General features: G+C 35.8%; 1 non-coding gene across 1 annotated transcript; it reads left to right on the forward strand.

Annotated features, from left to right (window-relative positions):
- The first annotated feature begins 17,572 nt into the window (after window positions 1–17,572).
- On the forward strand, window positions 17,573–17,679 carry LOC141625662 (small nucleolar RNA R71). The gene has a single exon (XR_012535431.1). It is a non-coding gene; the product is annotated as a small nucleolar RNA R71 (small nucleolar RNA).
- The last annotated feature ends 503 nt before the right edge of the window (window positions 17,680–18,182 follow it).

Here is an 18,182-nt window from a genome sequence, read left to right on the forward strand (position 1 = left end):
TCAGGTGATCGCTCAAACACTTCTGTCTACCTCTTAATTGTCATCTACGTACCGATACGGTCGTTTTGGCAGTAATTAGAGTACATTTGGAGTCCGGGTCAAAAAATCGTCTTCATTTTCTACAATCTTTTAATCTTTGGCAAATAATTTCCCGTAATATTCACACAAAATATTAAGGAAAACAAGATTAGTCCGTTATTCCATAACCAAAACACGGAAATCTTTCTTCCGCAGGAGGAAACCACTTGGGAAAGGACGCAGCAGGTGCTGCGCCTCTTCCAAGAGACGCGGTGCCTGATGCGCCTCTTCTCAAGTCTTTTTCTGCGTATTTTTTGTATCTTTTCATATCGTTTCGAGATTCACTTCCAAAGTTTCTCCGAAAACCCTAATTTCCTCCACGTGATTAGTATAAATAGATACCTTCGGTCTCACATATTTCTCACGCGAGTGTCCGCCCTTCTCTTCTCCCTTTGCATTCTAGACCACGTTCTTACTTTTTGGCGTCTACGTGCTTGAACTTTCTACCATGTAAGCTCAGATCCTTCTGAGTACCAGCCTTGTTTTGCATGACCGACCAATTTGACCAACTCCACCATAATCAACTTTAATCAATCTTATTCATTTTCCTCTTACGAGGGCACTTTCGTCTACATTCGAGTCGAGCATCACTAAACGTATACTTAGTTCATCTCGTTTCGTCAAACATGTAAGTCTGAGGGTGTATAATCCCTGTTTTATTTATTCTTCTTTACTATTGTAATCATAATGTAAGGTTTATGTCGAAAGTATTTCTAAAACCGATTTATAAAACCATGCTTTAAATCCTTTTTTACGAATTACCAGAAGATGACCGTCGAGAAAGGACTTAGCACCTGCTGCGCCTCTTCGAAGGGACGCAGCACCTGCTGCGCCTCTTCGAAGGGACGCAGCACCTGCTGCGCCTCTTCGTGAGGTTGCCGCAGTTCCTGCTTCCTTTCTTCTTCCTTCATCTTTTGTCAATTCGTTTCTTTTAATTCGTTTATTCTTCGGTTCTTTGATATAATAGCATAATAATTCTAACATATAATATATTATTCATAATCCATTGTTAATTAAGTCAATCCGGGTTTTAGAGATTCGATTCATTAATATTGAGTCTCTGAAATTTGATCTTTGGCATAGTTGCATCTGTTATTCATCGTCACCATTGTTAATTCATCGCTAATAATCTGTTTAACCTAAATAATTAGTTTATTCAATTCATTAATTAACCTTTTAATCTTATAATAATTCGTTCTAATTAGTTTTGTCCATGTTTATTGCTTTTATGACCATTAATCGCATGTAAATAACCTGCTAATCACTTTCATTCGAGTCAAATAATATTAATCGATCATTAAATCACCAATGAACATTAACGATTTGCAATTCCGGCTTCACAGCCAGAACTGAGCCAAGGAACGGACGCAGCAAGTGCTGCGCCTCTTCTAAGGGACGCAGCTCTGCTGCGCCTATTCCTGGTTGATTTCTGTCTCTGAACATCCGTTGTTGTTTTGACCTAGTTTATTAATTACGTATTAATTAACTATTATTCGTATTATCACCCTAATTCCTGTTCGTTAATTTATTTATTTATTCTTTCTTAAATTATCTGTTTTAAATGTACTTTCGACATGAATCATTTAATCCGATGTAATTATTGTATTTTCTTTATTGTAATTTCATTATTGTATTTCTTGTATCACTTGTGTGCCTTCACATGTAATTGAACTTAAATTCCTACTTTGACCCACTTGTATGATTAAATTACGTGTTAACCGACTTAGTCTAATTCTCACATGTTAGGATTAAAACGTTGGATGTTGCATTGCATGCATATAAATCGACAATATATCGAGTATAGATAATTTCCCTAATCATTATTAGAGGCCGCTATCGAGGCGGGCGGGATTAGGTGATCGATCAAAAGAGCTTCCTAATACGTACCCTTACCCCTTACTCCATATTTCTGTGAACATCCGTGTTCATTGGCATCCACGAGAGTCATTCTAGACATAGAATGCTAAGGGTAACGAGTTCTTGGTGTTCATGTCACTACTTTGTGTCTTGACATGGCACGAGGTATTCGAACGGTTTCCAATTTTCCACAATAAATTGGTGGCGACTCCACAAATGCAAACGCTTGTTTCCCAAGCGCCCCCGTGGGCCCGCGTCCACAGTTTGGCGACTCTGCTGGGGAGTAATACACTTACGTGTAGCCAAAAGGGTGAAACTTGAACAAGGTTAGGGAATAGTTTGTACAAGACAATTGTCGGTTTTCATAACGCGGTCTTCCTAGATCGTTTCATTCGGTCTTCCTAGGCCCAACCCAACCCATTCGACCAATCGTCCCGTCTAAACGGTCCTAATTCTTATTTGGGCCTAAGGATGGATAGCGATTGACGTCATCCATACCATGGTACTTACTCTTGTTTGTATCAAGAACTTTCACTACTTGAGGAAATGGACTAGGAATCGGCCTTACTCCTATTTGGTACGAGCCTCTCCAAAGACTTCGGGTTTGATTGTTCGGTATGGCAACCCACCCTTCAAACCAAAACCCTTTTAAAAGCACTCAGCTGTTGGAATATGTGTCCTCCGACAATAATGCGATCACAACTGTCGATCATGATGATCACATGTTTAAATCTCATTTTAAGAATACATGTGGGATGTAATATTTTACAGTCAACTGGTCCACACATATCGGTAATGATTGCCTGACTAGAGTTTGACATTACTGTCGTGCGACGGTGGTGATCAGTTGATCCCCTTAGGTCATACCTATAGGGAAATACTCTTAATTGGTTATTTAATTAATCGTATGCCGATACGAGTTAATTAAATTGCTTAAAATTGACGGATGATTTTGTGAGTAAAGTTAACTTGTCTTATTATAATTTGAATAAATGAGATACGGTCTAAGTAATCAAATTGTTTTATTACTTAGATAAAATTATTGTTTACGAAACAATTGAAATTGAATGAATAATTTATTATAAATACAAGACGTTGTAATTTATAATTTGATAAACCATTTTGGTACAAGTGATTACGAATTACTAGTGGATTTTGTATATGACATATTTTATGAGTATGTTGATTTTTAATATGTTAAAAATACATTACAAATTCACATGTCAAGTAACATGTCACCTATGTCACAATTGACAAATGACAAAATAAAATGGACCTTCCATTTTATTTTGTATGTACCGAAAAATTGGAGGGAGTATTAGTGGAAAAATTGTGTTGATTATTTTAATAAGAGAAAACATAATGATTAAGCCTAATCTCTAGCCTTGCAACCCTACAAGCTTTTTTGAAGAGCATCTTTTGCATGCATTGGCTCCCTAATAACCCTCCTCCTAAAACCGGTTTTTCCACTAGGAAAATACCATTGGTTTTTCCTCTACAATTATTCATTACCTTACTTAATAATTTTCTAGTGTAAGAAAATTAATTCTCTCTACAATTTGTGAAAATCTTAGAGAAATAAAACCACAAATATAATCCCTCTTGGACCGATTTATTCAAGAGCAATTACAAATTATTTTTGTGTCATAATTTAAGCATGATTAATATTATTACTAGATCATAATAATATTGATTATTAAGGGTATTCCTTGGGTATATGCTTTTGGGAGAGGTTTTAATTTGAACCTTGTTCATCCATAATAAGGAAAGCTCAAGAACAAGTAAGAAGGAGATCTTACTTGTGCCCTTTAATCCGAAACATCATAGTAAGAAGTGACGAATTCTTCTCTACTCTTGTTTTAGTTTGCATGCATAAGATCTAACTTTTATTTTATGACTAAATAAAATCATTTCATATATGAATATGTAAATTAATGAGATTAATGATTCTAACAAGCGGTATCATGAGCCTTAGGTTGTTTGCATGCAAATCGGTTTATAGTTTTTCCGAGTTATATGATTAACATACAAAACTAATTAATTTATTTTATGAAGATAAACCTAAAAATAACCTTGCATGTTAAAAGTTTCTGGTCCTAAGTGAGTTTAGGACATTTTGGTTTCTTTAGGGATTTTATTGTTCATTTTATATAATATTGGCATTAAAATGTGATTTTTATGATAAAAATGTCATTTTTAGACGAAAAATAGCTGAACTTCGATTTTTTCAGTGGTTTTTGGATATGTTTTCACATATATTATCTACTGATGGCCTGTAAATTTTCATGATAAAATGAGTTGTATTGCTCGAAATATGGATTTTTCAAGTTAAAATCGTATTTAAATGGGTAAATAGGTTAATATGAGTTATATTTCGAATCTGGTCATGGAAATTTAGTATGTTGTCACATGAAATTGTACAAGATGTGTGTAAAATATTTGGCTATAATGAAGTCTTTATGCATGATTTATGAATGTTTGATGAAAAATCACATAAATAGTGACTATAATTAGTAATAATGCTAAAACATACTTCATGACTAAGGAAAAACGTTACATGTTGCATTTTATCATATATTTCAGATCTAAAAGTGAAAAGTTGATGAAAATAATTTTTCTCATATTTTTATGGTCATAATTGTTAAAATCGATAAACCGCAACATTGTTTTTCACGATAAATGAAATTTTAACCTAAGTTTTGAACATTATGAGTGTCATGGTATTTTCCAGAATGTTCATGAGTTTAAAGTTTGAATTTTGAATTTATTTGAAATTTTTATAATTTAATTTGAAGTTTATAGCATAATTTTGTATTTTAGGTCCATTTATGAACAATATTAAGAAAACAAGTTTAATTATTGTCAAAATGTTAGTGGAGACTAATTTTGAGTCCTAAGATGGTTAGGGTAATTAACTTGTACATAAATATGAATTTATGTAATTATTGTGATTTTATAAGGTTAAATCACGCAAATCCGTAAAAACCGATTAATATACGATATTGGCTCTTAAAAGGCGATTTAGGATAAAATTTAGCATGTTCATACATATTATAATGTTGCATTTTATTTATTATTGTCATATTTTAATTTTATGTAATTTTTGAATTATGTAATTTTACTTAGTATGGCCTTAGTTTTAATTGGTATTACCAGAAATGTATGGGAATATCGATTCGGTTGTAATTATTGTGATCTCGTATCACCGTTTTGTAATTTAATAGATTTATTTTATTTTAATTACAAATGTATAATAGGAAATTATGTAATTCATTTTGTAATTTAATTATTCCGGAGTTCCTTGAAGACGGTGCCATTCGAGAAAGCGATCCATTAAAGAAAATATTGCCTTGAAATGCGTGCCAAGATCGAAATTCAAGGGACCAAAGGAGTTGGTTTCCGAATTTGTAATAGTTTATTAGATTTATTATTTTAGGAAGGCCATACTAGGATTTTATTTATGCTTTGCATTTTATTTATATGTTGCATGCATCGCTAAATTGCCATAACAAAACATGCATTATCATTAAATCGAGTAAATCGACCGTGTCAATTACAATTATCGTAGTTCACCGCTTTAGTTCACTTAAAACGTGATAGATAATAAATTGACATGACCTCTCGCTAAAATAAACAATTGAGACTTAGCCTTACCAAAAAGTAGAAACCATGAAAACCTATTTCATGAGGGAGTGCACTCGGCCCTACCGGGGTACAAACCTTGTTACGTAGGGGAAGTGGGTGATAAATGCCTATCCACCGAATTTATACAGATAAGGGTTCTATTCGGCTTTACCGATGCCCAAGTTGATGTAAATTTGGATCATGGACACATTTATTCAAAATTTGGGTTGAACTCAACGAAAGTATTCTCGACGGTTGCCGGATGTGTTTCGGGTTAAAGATAAATATTAATGTAATTTTATCGACCAAGAGTTTTAAAAGTAGAATTGATTAAGGAGTTAATCCACCGAGTTATATTGATGAGGGTTTTATTCGGCTTTACCGATGCCCAAGTTAATATGAATTTGGATCTTGGAATCATTTATCATAGTTGGGTAGAGGTCACTATGTAAATGCTTTACTTGTTATTTACAAGTATTAATAAAACGATAAATGTTAAGTCTTCCACTATTCCGTTATCATATTGTTCTATTTCTTTACCACAATTCATATACGATATCATTTCGATTTTTGATTCAAATCTCCATTAAAACATCGTAACTAAAGACAAATATGAATTTGCTTCTAAAACCTCATATGAACCATTGCTAAGGATCTCTTGTGAAGAGTATAGATAAAAGTTATTTGTGATCAAAAGGGTTTTTGATTCTTGACTAACATATCTACTTACAATGAATTGTTTCTCATATGCTTAATTGAGTTAAGTACTTTGAAACGTTACATCATTTTGGTAACTAGATTTGTTGGAAATCAAAATTAACCAAAATACCGCAACCACTTCAATGAAAGTTTTAAGACTAAACAAACGAATGAAGAGTAGTCTTCATGAATTTCAATTTTGCTTCTCTTAGAAAAGACTCATTGAATAGAGTGGGAGCATTCTCTTAAACCGTTAAGAAAAGGGTGAGGTTTAAAGAAGTAAAATTAGAATGGAATTGATACAAGGTAATGTTAAAAGTAAAGTTATTGAGAATAACGATACTAAACCTATCAATCCCGACCGATAAAGTTTCCATTGTCTTAATTGTTGGACGCTAGAAAGGAAACTACCCCAAATTATTGAAGGATTAACAAGTTAGTTGTGGGACATCTAATGGGACCTTCTTCTTTAAATGTTTATTTGATTGACATAAATTTTGCTAGTGCTACTTCGTCAATATTAGAAACCAGTGGAGGTTTTCATCATTATATTCGATACATAAGATGATTATAATATGACGACTAGCATCAAATAATGTCGAGAGATAGAGTCATTGTGCACCCAATCTAGTTTTGGGTTTAAAGTTGTACCTTAATTAGGAATATTAAGTACATGGACCCTAAATAAGAATATAATTTTGTTAAGATACAAAAGATGTTTCACTTTTTGTGACCCAATAAACCGCGATTTGATTTATGGCTAGCCCATTATCAAGGTGATTATATTCTAAACCAAACTAGAATGACATATCATGTAGATGATGCAAGACTCAAATTGGTAACCAAAGATTAAACCTTAAATTCTGGAATGATGAACGCAAAGAGTTATCGAGTACTTTTGGAACCATTATATTGTTAATCTTATGGTATATGCGTATCTTGTATTCAAAGCAAGATGTCTCGTGCCTTTTGGTTGAAAAGGAGATCGAGGTTGTAAATCATTGATCCAAAATAGGTTGATCATTTTCTTTTACCAATGACTTAAGTTAACGCAAATGTGTTCACTTCATAAGGTAAATAGAGAAATCGTTTGAAGAAGTTCAAAGAGTTCTAGGAATCACGATTTAGTCGTGATGGGATTATCAAAGTGAAGACTTTGATATAAGCCAAAGGAAATGTGATATAGTATCACAAATTAATCTCTCTTAGCATGCATTATGGGATAATGTGTGGTTGCATAAAGAATTTAAACGCTATTCGATATGTTTTGGGTTTCAATAAAGTTACTTTGAGTTACTTGATCCTTTTGGGGATTTTATCATTTTTGTCTGAATTATTTTCCCACTAAATTTAAACCGAATCATATGAGATATGAAATGGTAGGGTAGCATGTTTGTAAGTTTTCACAAGAAACAAATGCTCATTTTTCCTTACAATAATCACGAGTAGAACGGGTTTGTGACTCGTGAAGCTGTCTTTCTAGAATACAAGTTTATTTCTAGAAGACAGAGTGGGAGAAAATATTCAAGAGCCACAAAAGAATTGTGTCAAAAATTGTATGAAATTGTATGTCGCAAGAAACTGTATTTTCTTGGCTAAATGACGTTGTTTCTTCGAAACCTAGGAGGTTAAATTCATCACTTGTTGAAGATGATGAATTGATGTTACTTTTAAGAAAGTAAAGAGCTTACAACTTACAAAGAAATTGTTTGATTCAAGTTACTTCTGGAAAGTAATGAACATATGACTTACATGAGAGTGTTTAAGTCACAACTCAATACAAGGCTTAGAGCCATGAAAATCCGAAATAAATTCCAAGTGAATTGTTAGATATTAAAGCTTGATTGGTGGCAAAGGGTTTTGCATTAGTTGAAATGCTTAAGTCTATTTGGATATTCTTAGGGATTGTGTTTCATTATGATGATATACATATAGCAAGGGAATCTAAAACCCACTTCTTCAATTAGAAGGAATGTATTCAATACATGTCTTGAGTTTTGTAGATTCTTGCAAACCTAAGATAATGTAAAACTTAAGAGAGGGTCTTAAGTAGGACATAAATGAGTTGGAATCAATGTTTTCATCATGTTATAAAACGTTTCTCGATAAGTCGAGAAGTTGTGTTTATACATGGAGTTTAGTGGGAGTTACGGAAATTTTAATTAGTCTAATATATGGATGACATATTGATCATTGGGAATGATTTAATACTTGGAGTAATATAGTACATCTTTAATATCTAGATTTATGTAGATAAATCCACATGATATTAGCGCCAAATAAGAAGTCTTATATTGATAAGATTCATGATTAGTTCAATCGAGTTGAACATATTTGATTGATTTCATTTGTTTACGCTGCCGGATCAATTAAATGAGTCATGATGTACAACACTTCATATACTTTGAGTATGATGAATTGTTTCAAAATCTAATTTAAGTAATAATTACCAAGTAGCCATATAGATTATTCTTAAGTCCTTGAGGAAGCATTAAGGATGAAAACTTAAGTGTTTTTGATGCAATTAACTAATTTGTGTAAGGGTGTTACACGAATGACAATTGAGATTGCGAAAGGTTTCAGACAAAACCATATTCAAAACACGTGAAGATGGTTAAGGAACCATTGTGGCTATGTTATTTAAGAAATAGATTTGCTAGAATCGTTCTAGGCAATAAAGAACAATGAGAGATATTTACAACGGAAATTGAGTACACTTGCAATCATGAGATGTGCAAGAAGGATGAGTCCCGCACACTGTGAAAACAGTGGGAGCTATTCTAAGGCTAGAGGGCCTATGTCTAGATTGGATCTAGACACGTATTCAGAAAGTTTTGTAATGCAAATGTATACATTACAAAGGAAAACGAGTATGTAGTAAGGTACAAGAAGTTGATAAAACCTACTAACCAAAGCCTTATCATAGGCTTAACATGATGAGTCATGTCATATGTCATTTCAATTGCATTGAGATGAACAACTATATATAAGATGAAATGGATTATAAAAATATGAAGTAGTAATCAGGTATTGACTATTCATATGTGATAATCACATTTGTCGTTCGAGTTTTTAAAATCTAAAAACTCTTTTATACTTTGTTACATCCAAACGGGTTGTAGAGACAATATTGAACCCCGTTAAAGTGAACCCGGATTAACATGGTATTTGTCCATAGTCACTTGTATGAGGTGACGTCTCGAAGTGACTAGAGTGTGATGCGATTGATGGCAAGTTCAAGTGCCATAGAGTCATGTGAGATGACTAGTCGATCACATAGGCAGACTGTTAGGAACACTTTGTCGGGCCTTATGACCGCTTATAGAGTTCTGGCAAATTTATATAGCCTGGCCGTGGCGAGAGCTACTATAGTATTCTAATGAGTCGATTCTTTTGACAAAAGACTATTTGCCTAAGGTGGCACAGTTTCAGATTAACTTTGATTTATGTTACTACGACCTTCGTAAATGAGGTCAAATGGGCATATTTTGGGTTATGATGGCAGTGGCTAGTCGAAGGGAATAAGTGCGATAGGAATTGTCCACCCCTTGTCAGGGTTATAACAATATCTCAGGGCCACTCGAGGAGTATGAACTGGAAATGCGTGGCCACGCTCGGAAGGTATCTATGGTAGATAATTCCGGTCAATCAGTTATTCTCTAGATCGAGGAAACCACTCTCGATATGATCACTTGCAAGTATGACCTGAAAGACACCTTGCATTGAGTGGGAGATAGTAATAGGATAAGAGAATTGGTGACGCACACTTGTCGAGGACAAGTGGGAGATTGTTGGAATATGTGTCCTCCGACAATAATGCGATCACAACTGTCGATCATGATGATCACATGTTTAAATCTCATTTTAAGAATACATGTGGGATGTAATATTTACGATCAATGGTCCACACATATCGGTAATGATTGGTCGACTAGAGTTTGACATTGTCGTGCGACGGTGGTGATCAGTTGATCCCCTTAGGTCATACCTATAGGGAAATACTCTTAATTGATTATTTAATTAATCGTATGCCGATACGAGTTAATTAAATTGCTTAAAATTGACGGATGATTTTGTGAGTAAAGTTAACGTGTCTTATTGTAATTTGATTAAATGAGATACGGTCTAAGTAATCAAATTGTTTTATTACTTAGATAAAATTATTGTTTACGAAACAATTGAAATTGAATGAATAATTTATTATAAATACAAGACGTTGTAATTTACAATTTGATAAACCATTTTGGTACAAGTGATTACGAATTACTAGTGGATTTTGTATATGACATATTTTATGAGTATGTTGATTTTTAATATGTTAAACATACATTACAAATTCACATGTCAAGTAACATGTCACCTATATCACAATTGACAAATGACAAAATAAAATGGACCTTCCATTTTATTTTGTATGTACCGAAAAATTGGAGGGAGTATTAGTGTAAAAATTGTGTTGATTATTTTAATAAGAGAAAATATAATGATTAAGCTTAATCTCTAGCCATGCAACCCTACAAGCTTTTGTGAAGAGCATCTTTTGCATGCATTGGCTCCCTAATAACCCTCCCCCTAAAACCGGTTTTTCCACTAGGAAAATACCATTGGTTTTTCCTCTACAATTATTCATTACCTTTTTCTAGTGTAAGAAAATTAATTCTCTCTACTATTTGTGAAAATATTAGAGAAATAAAACCACAAATATACTCCCTCTTGGACCGATTTATTCAAGAGCAATTACAAATTATTTTTGTGTCAAAATTTAAGCATGATTAATATTATTAATAGATCATAATAATATTGATTATTAAGGGTATTCCTTGGGTATATGTTTTTGGGAGAGGTTCTAATTTGAACCTTGTTCATCCATAATAAGGAAAGCTCAAGAACAAGTAAGAAGCATATCTTACTTGTGCCCTTTAATCCGAAACATCATAGTAAGAAGTGACGAATTCTTCTCTACTCTTATTTTAGTTTGCATGCATAAGATCTAACTTTTATTTTATGACTAAATAAATCATTTCATATATGAATATGTGAATTAATGAGATTAATGATTCTAACATCAGCATCCCGTTATAATGCTTGTATAAGGTTTGTACCATACGTGATCACCATTTCTAAAACAAACCATGACGATTTTTTGTAAAATCAAAATCCTTCTTCAAAATGTAAAATTTTCGAAATTGGGCCTAATTGATACCGTCGTAGAGTACCAAAGATAAATTTATAATTTCCAAACTACTACTATAGATAGCGGCAGTCAGGGTCAAACCACAGAGAGGCGATGCAATTAATATTTGTCTGATTTTAGTCTAAAGTAGCAAATGTGTGGGGGTTTGTTTTGAATTTTTCTATAACTAAAGGCAATAATAAAAACGGAACTAAAACAAATAAATAAGCAATAGATGAAAATGGATAAAATCAAATATTAAAAGGATGCTAAGATGGTCGGTTCACTGTAGTTTCGGCGGCAGTATACTAGGTACGTCTGAGATAATCACGTGAGACGGGAAAAATAAGAAGTCCTCTCGGTCCATTCTTAACAGGTAGCATCTTTCGATCTAGCTACAGGTCCCTAATATCACTAGTACTGACTCTCGTTCTGAAAAGTGATTTAAAAGTCTAAATTAACTTATCTCTCAATCTTAATAATTTAGTCGTCTTAATTAAGTAGTCTATTTCCCTCCCCTATCTTTCGATCTTATCGGGTCGGTCAATTCCTAAGCATTCAACTAGTCGCGTGCACTCGATTCGTCAAATATAGCAATTAAATTAATTAAAACGGAGTTAATCTCACGGGAGTCAGTCGATCGACCAGGGTAGGCGGTCGATCGACCATGGCGCGACTCAGGTCTACGAATTTCTACGCCGCCTACACTACAGATTCCCTACTTCTTAGCACGATGAATTTAGCTACTTATGATTATGATAAAAACAACAATAAGATTAACAAATAAAGCTACTGAATTCATAATAGAATTAACTAAATATTTAACTAACATGAAACGATAATTCGGCTTTGGGAAATCTACACTAGCAATTCTAACTATGAACGAATTAAAGCAGCGAAACTGAACAAAAGAACAAAAGAATACCGTAAAGAATTGAAGAGAAAAGATCAAACCCAATGCAAAAGGAAAACTTTTTTGACGGAAAATATTCTAAACTAATGAATTAATCAAAATTCAACTTTTGTGATGAACCCTAATAAATTCGATGATCTTTTGCAGTAGAGAGGAGTTACGTTATATAGATAGTCATACGTAAATTTATTCCTAAAACCTAATTACAATGGGCTTCGGAATTCTAATTAAATCTTGCGCGTAGAGTCGTGGGGTGGTGGATCGACCACTGAGACCAGTCGATCAACTGCCCCTCTTTCCTGCAAACTCTGTTCAGCATTCTGACAGTCTATAGACCACGTAGGTCAGTCTATAGACCACTGTAGCTGGTAATCCGCTTCTAATTTCTCCATAAATCTATTTCCAGGCCTTGAAATGTGCACCAAGTTCATTTCTTGAGTAAATACTTCATGTCAAATAATATGCCAAGTACTCGGGGACGGATTCGGCTCAATTTCCGCTGGATTCTTCACATTTCTGCAATATTACACAAAAGTAGACGGAAATAGGGGAAATAGTAGCTTAAACTACATAATTGAGCTCTGAAATGCGTGTGAAATAGGGTATAAAACATCATATTTAGGACACGCATCAAACTTCCCTAAACCAAACCCTTGCTTGTCCCCAAGCAAGAACTAGACTCGATCCTAAAACCTAATGGAACGAGTTCAATCTCAGAGCGAAATGCAAACTGTAAAGCCTAAACCAGTTTAATGCAATAACTAACAATAAATTAGCGATATGAATCATGCAAACGAGTTATGTAGTCGTCAAAAACTGCTGAATCGTCAACTATAGAGACTTATCATTATGGACTCTCACGGGTCGCTCATATCACACATAAGCACAGGTGAATATATGTAAAAGATAGAAAGAATTCATTTTGTAGTGACACTCACCTAACTACGACCTATAAGAACATGCCTGCAATCTAATATGAAAATAATCTCTACAACCGTACATATGCATTCCAACCAAACAAATGACCATGACACAAGCCGAGGTAAATATGGATATGTGAGGTATGGGCAGGAAGGGCTAAGATAAATTTGGATAAAAACAGAGTCAAAAGCCAAGCTAGTAACTAAGGGAACCAAATTATAGCAACATCCAACTTCTTGCTCAGGATTTCAATCGAAACGGTGCTAATAGTAAGCACGAATCTCACAATTTCCACACTTAGTCAACTCCCCATAAGATACAAGTACAACATGGGAGCAAAAATCGCCATTTAACAAGACTTTGAATTATGCGATTTTGATTTTTTTTTCTTTCTCTACTGCAGCAAGCAGTCGATCGACCAAGTGGGACGGTCGATCGACTGATTCTTTTTTTACGAATCATTTTTTCTTTCTTTCTTTTTTCTTCTTCCTTGTCCTTCTTTTTTTTTTCTTTTCATCTTCCCAACATCATCTCAAAATGCGCATTAGCTACCAAAAACGAAATAACAATCCCAAGAACATAAACAACTAGCTTGACAAGGGCAGGCTAAATGTAGGATGTAGTAACGGGACAAAAAGGCTATTTTTGGCAGTGTGGAGCTTATGGGCAAAATGAGAAAAGGGGACCTCTACCACATGTGTCAACTAACCACGGACCCGAATGCATACAAGTATTAAGCAGATTAAGTTCATATTTATGCAAATTGATGTAACATGTCTCACAAGGAGTAACTACTCACATTCTTAGATAAACCGGTCATGAATGTCACCAGTTATAAGCTCTAAACCTCAGAAAATGATGTAGTTTGCAAAAAATCTAAGTCAAGTTTAAAGTTCAGCAAGAAATTTAACGAAAACTCGTAGACTATGCATATATGATTCTACTAATAACATGTCAATTAAGCACGGCTTAGGCATAAACAGCTGAAAATGCAATGTCATCATTGAAATACTACCGTTCCGACTCAACCTATATGCTAAAATGAACGTGAAAATTTTTGAATTTTTTTTTTGAAATTTTTCAACCTTTTTTTTTTTTTGAATTTCTGTATATATATAGGAAATGAAATAAACAATGCAAGACAAAAACTAAACGTGAATGCAAAACAGAATGAATGCAACGCAAAACCCTTCCCCAAACCAAATCGCACAATGTCCCCATTGTGCAAAATCATATAATGAAATAAAAGGGAAACGGGAATTTGCGTTATTATAACTAAGCAAGACATGAAGTTAAAATCGGAAACTCACAAGACTTTAAGCGCAGCGGGAAACCTCCCCAAACCAGCGTGAGCTAGGAGGTTTCAGTAGCCAGCAGTGCTACCATAGGTACCTGAAAAGAAACAAAAGTACCGCGCATAATTCCGAGAAAACAATTTATTAAACGCAAAATTATGAGCAAAATAAGAAAACAGAAGAAAATAGAAATGAATCGGAAAATAAAGTGGAGATAAGACTCCCTCAACTCCGCAAATCGACCAAAAATAGCAGGGGAATGGTCGTGAACAGGTACAGTAGCGGGGCACGGTCGATAGACCATACAGGCCAGTCGATCAACCAGGCTGACAGGAGCATAAGGCCCTGGAATCGTGGCTCAGTCGATCGACCAAGATGGCCAGTCGATCGACTGAGAAACCTGCTGTAAGTTTCTGATTGCTTCGAATTAACTCAATAAATTGAGCTAATATGGTCTATGAACCTGCAAATACATATAATAACGCGCCCAACATTGCGCAAAACCCAAAGTAACAGTCTAAAGTCTTTAAATCCTAAGCAAACTTATTAAAGCGAAGTCTCGCGCAAACCAAAACAATAAAAGGTCTAACAAAAGCAATAAAATGTTTTTAAAAAGTCTCAATCAACTAGTAGTTGATCAAGAATGGCCACGGGATGGCCCACTTGCTCGGCTTCTGGCTACAAGAAATAGCCTCTACAGTGCTCATCTCCTCAGCTGCACTCCTATGAACTCCAATATCCGCAGAACTCAACGGATCGGCATCTCTAACATCTTCCCAATCAATGACCTCGTCTGGCTCTTCAAAATTCAAATCGAACTCCGTCACCCTGACTGGCTCCTCATCAGTTGCATAGCTCAGACATCCTAGACCGCCTCTTTGAATAATTGGCTCCTTCACAGCTGGAGCAATGAACAACTCTTCCTTCCCCAAACCATTTCCTGCAATATCTAAAACAGAAGAATCTTCCTCCAATTTGCTCCCAATCTGGGGCGGAGGTGTCACAACAGGAGTAGGCATAGGTGCCAAAGTAGGCATGTCAGAAAGCACAAAATAAGATTTATTCTCAGAAATCGTATTACAAGTGACTGGCCACATAGGATCTTTCTTCTTAGCGGTCTGGGCAAAAACAATGGACTGTTTCCCTACTTTAAAGGTCAATGTCCCTGAGCCAACATCTATAACTGCACCAGCAGTGTGCAGAAATGGTCTACCCAAAATGATAGGAATGTGAACATCCTCGGGTATATCTAGTACAACGAAGTTAACTAGGAAAAAGAACTTTCCTATTTGCACAGGAATATCCTCTAAAACTCCTATAGGCTGGACCGCAGAATGATCAGCCATCTGTACTGTCATGTTAGTAACTACAAACCTAGTCAATTTCAATTTCTTAGCAAGACTCAAGGGCATAACACTAATACTAGCTCCTAGATCACATAATGCCTTCTCAATTGAGAAGGTACCAATATTACAAGAAACGGAAAAGCTACCAGGGTCAGCTAGTTTATGAGGTGCAGTATGAGTCAAATAGGAACATGACTCCTCAGTTAGTGCGACAGATTGCACAGTATCAAGTGACTTATTTTTAGACAAAAGCTGCTTCATAAATTTCGTGTAAGCAGGCACTTGATTAACTAATTCAAGGAAAGGAACTTGCACATTTAAACTACGAATAACATTTTCAAATTTGTTAAACGATACCTGTTCCTTTGTCGTCACCAATATCTCTGGGTACGAGGCTGTAAGAAGCAACTTAGCCCTCTCCTCTAAGTCTCTCATACCGGCATCAGTGGACTTAGGCTGAAAATCCACTACCTTGTCCTTGTTGTAGCTCGAACCTTCTTCAGACCGTCTCAGGAATAAACCATTGACCGTCAGGGGGTCATACTTTGGAACCGAATCGACCCATCAGCATTTGGATCTTGCCTCAATAATTTGAGTCGTCGCATTTCGAAATAAGTGGTCCCTCAAGTTATCCGGCATTGGAGGACGAAAAGGTTCACGATCGCAAAGACTTTGTCGGTCGATCGACCATGTAGGCTACCGATCGACCGGCTTCCTCAAGACAGTCATGATCGTTACGCTGGTGGTCGATCGACCATGGGTGTCAGTCGATCGAATGACATACCTGCTGATCGTCTTTTTCTTGCTACTGTTCACTACGACCTCTTTCTTGCTTGGTTCCGCCTCATCTTTTTCAGTAACGTCTTCGACCATAGCGGGCCCATCAAGGGTAGACCCACTCCTCAAAGTGATCGCATTTAGAGTCTCTTTTTGATCCGGCTGCGACGGTAAATGCCCCGGAGCTCGAGTTGCACTTTTGCTTGCCAATTGGGCAATTTGACTCTCCAACATTTTTGTAGAAGTCTCTCTAGCTAGAGACTCCTTCTGCAGTAATCCCGACAAATTTTGAACCATGTTTTTCAACTCGGAAATGTCAGAACCTTGAAATTGCTGCTGCTGAGGCACATAGGGAGGCTTTTGATATTGCTGCTGCTTATGAGGGGGCACATAACTCTGCTGCTACTACTGCTATGGCCCCGGATTAAGGACATTCTGGTTAGTCCACCTCAAATTGGGGTGGACATTCGAAGGATCAGGATAAGTGCCAGTCTGCCTATAATGTTGAAAGGCAGCACATGTTTTATTCGAACTAGTACAAAACTCCGAAACATGTCCCTCTCCTCCACATCTTTTGCATGTAAAGGGATCGTCTGAAACTGCGTTAACTTTATATATCCCTCCTTTTTGGGATCCCCCAAAATATATCTTGTCGAATCTCGCAGTAAGGGCTTCTATTGTAGCTACAGCAGGAGATTCAGCTGATCTTCTCTGATTTCATCTAGAATTCCCATGCTCAGCTTTATGGGTGGCCAGGTCATCAATGATTTTCCACCCCTTTGTCTCACCGCTATTTTCTTGAAATCTCCCATTAGCTGCAGCATCTAGGATAGCTCTTTGATCATCATAAAGACCATTTTTGAATTGGTTGCACAGAAACCATTTCTCAAACCCATGGTGCGGAATGGTTCGCATTAGTCTCTTGAAACGGACCCATGCCTCATGAAAATCTTCATCAGGACCCTGTTTAAAGCTCGTGATCTGAGCTTTAATCGTATTGGTCTTCAACGCAGAGAAATATTTCTTATAGAATGCTAGGGCCAGCGAATTTCAATCAGTAATCCTGTTAGCATCTCGATCTAGTTCTCGGTACCATTCCCTTGCAGCATCACGAAGCGAGAATATGAACATCGTCTCCTTCACCTGGTCCTGGGTCACACCTGCTGGTGGGGGTATGGAACAACAGTAGTCAATGAATGTCTCCATATATTTAGCCGCATCTTCATTTGCAGCTCCCCCAAATTGGTTTCTCTCAACCAAGTTAATGTAAGACGATTTTGGTTCGAATTTCCTTTCCGTCCCGGCTGGCAATGCGAATCCCTTATAGAGATTTTCGGCTTTTGGCTCGAAGTGACTGGCTATACTTGCTTCTTCAGCCATATCTGGAGATGTAACGGTCTCAGCTGAAGAAGTAGAAATAGGAGATGAAGGTGGATCCTCCTCAAATAGCTCGTTCTCGTAGTAACTGGACATAGTACTCAGCTCTTTCTCTGTCTGCA

The sequence above is a fragment of the Silene latifolia genome, chromosome X, assembly GCF_048544455.1.
Source record: "Silene latifolia isolate original U9 population chromosome X, ASM4854445v1, whole genome shotgun sequence".
Classification (NCBI taxonomy): domain Eukaryota; kingdom Viridiplantae; phylum Streptophyta; class Magnoliopsida; order Caryophyllales; family Caryophyllaceae; genus Silene; species Silene latifolia.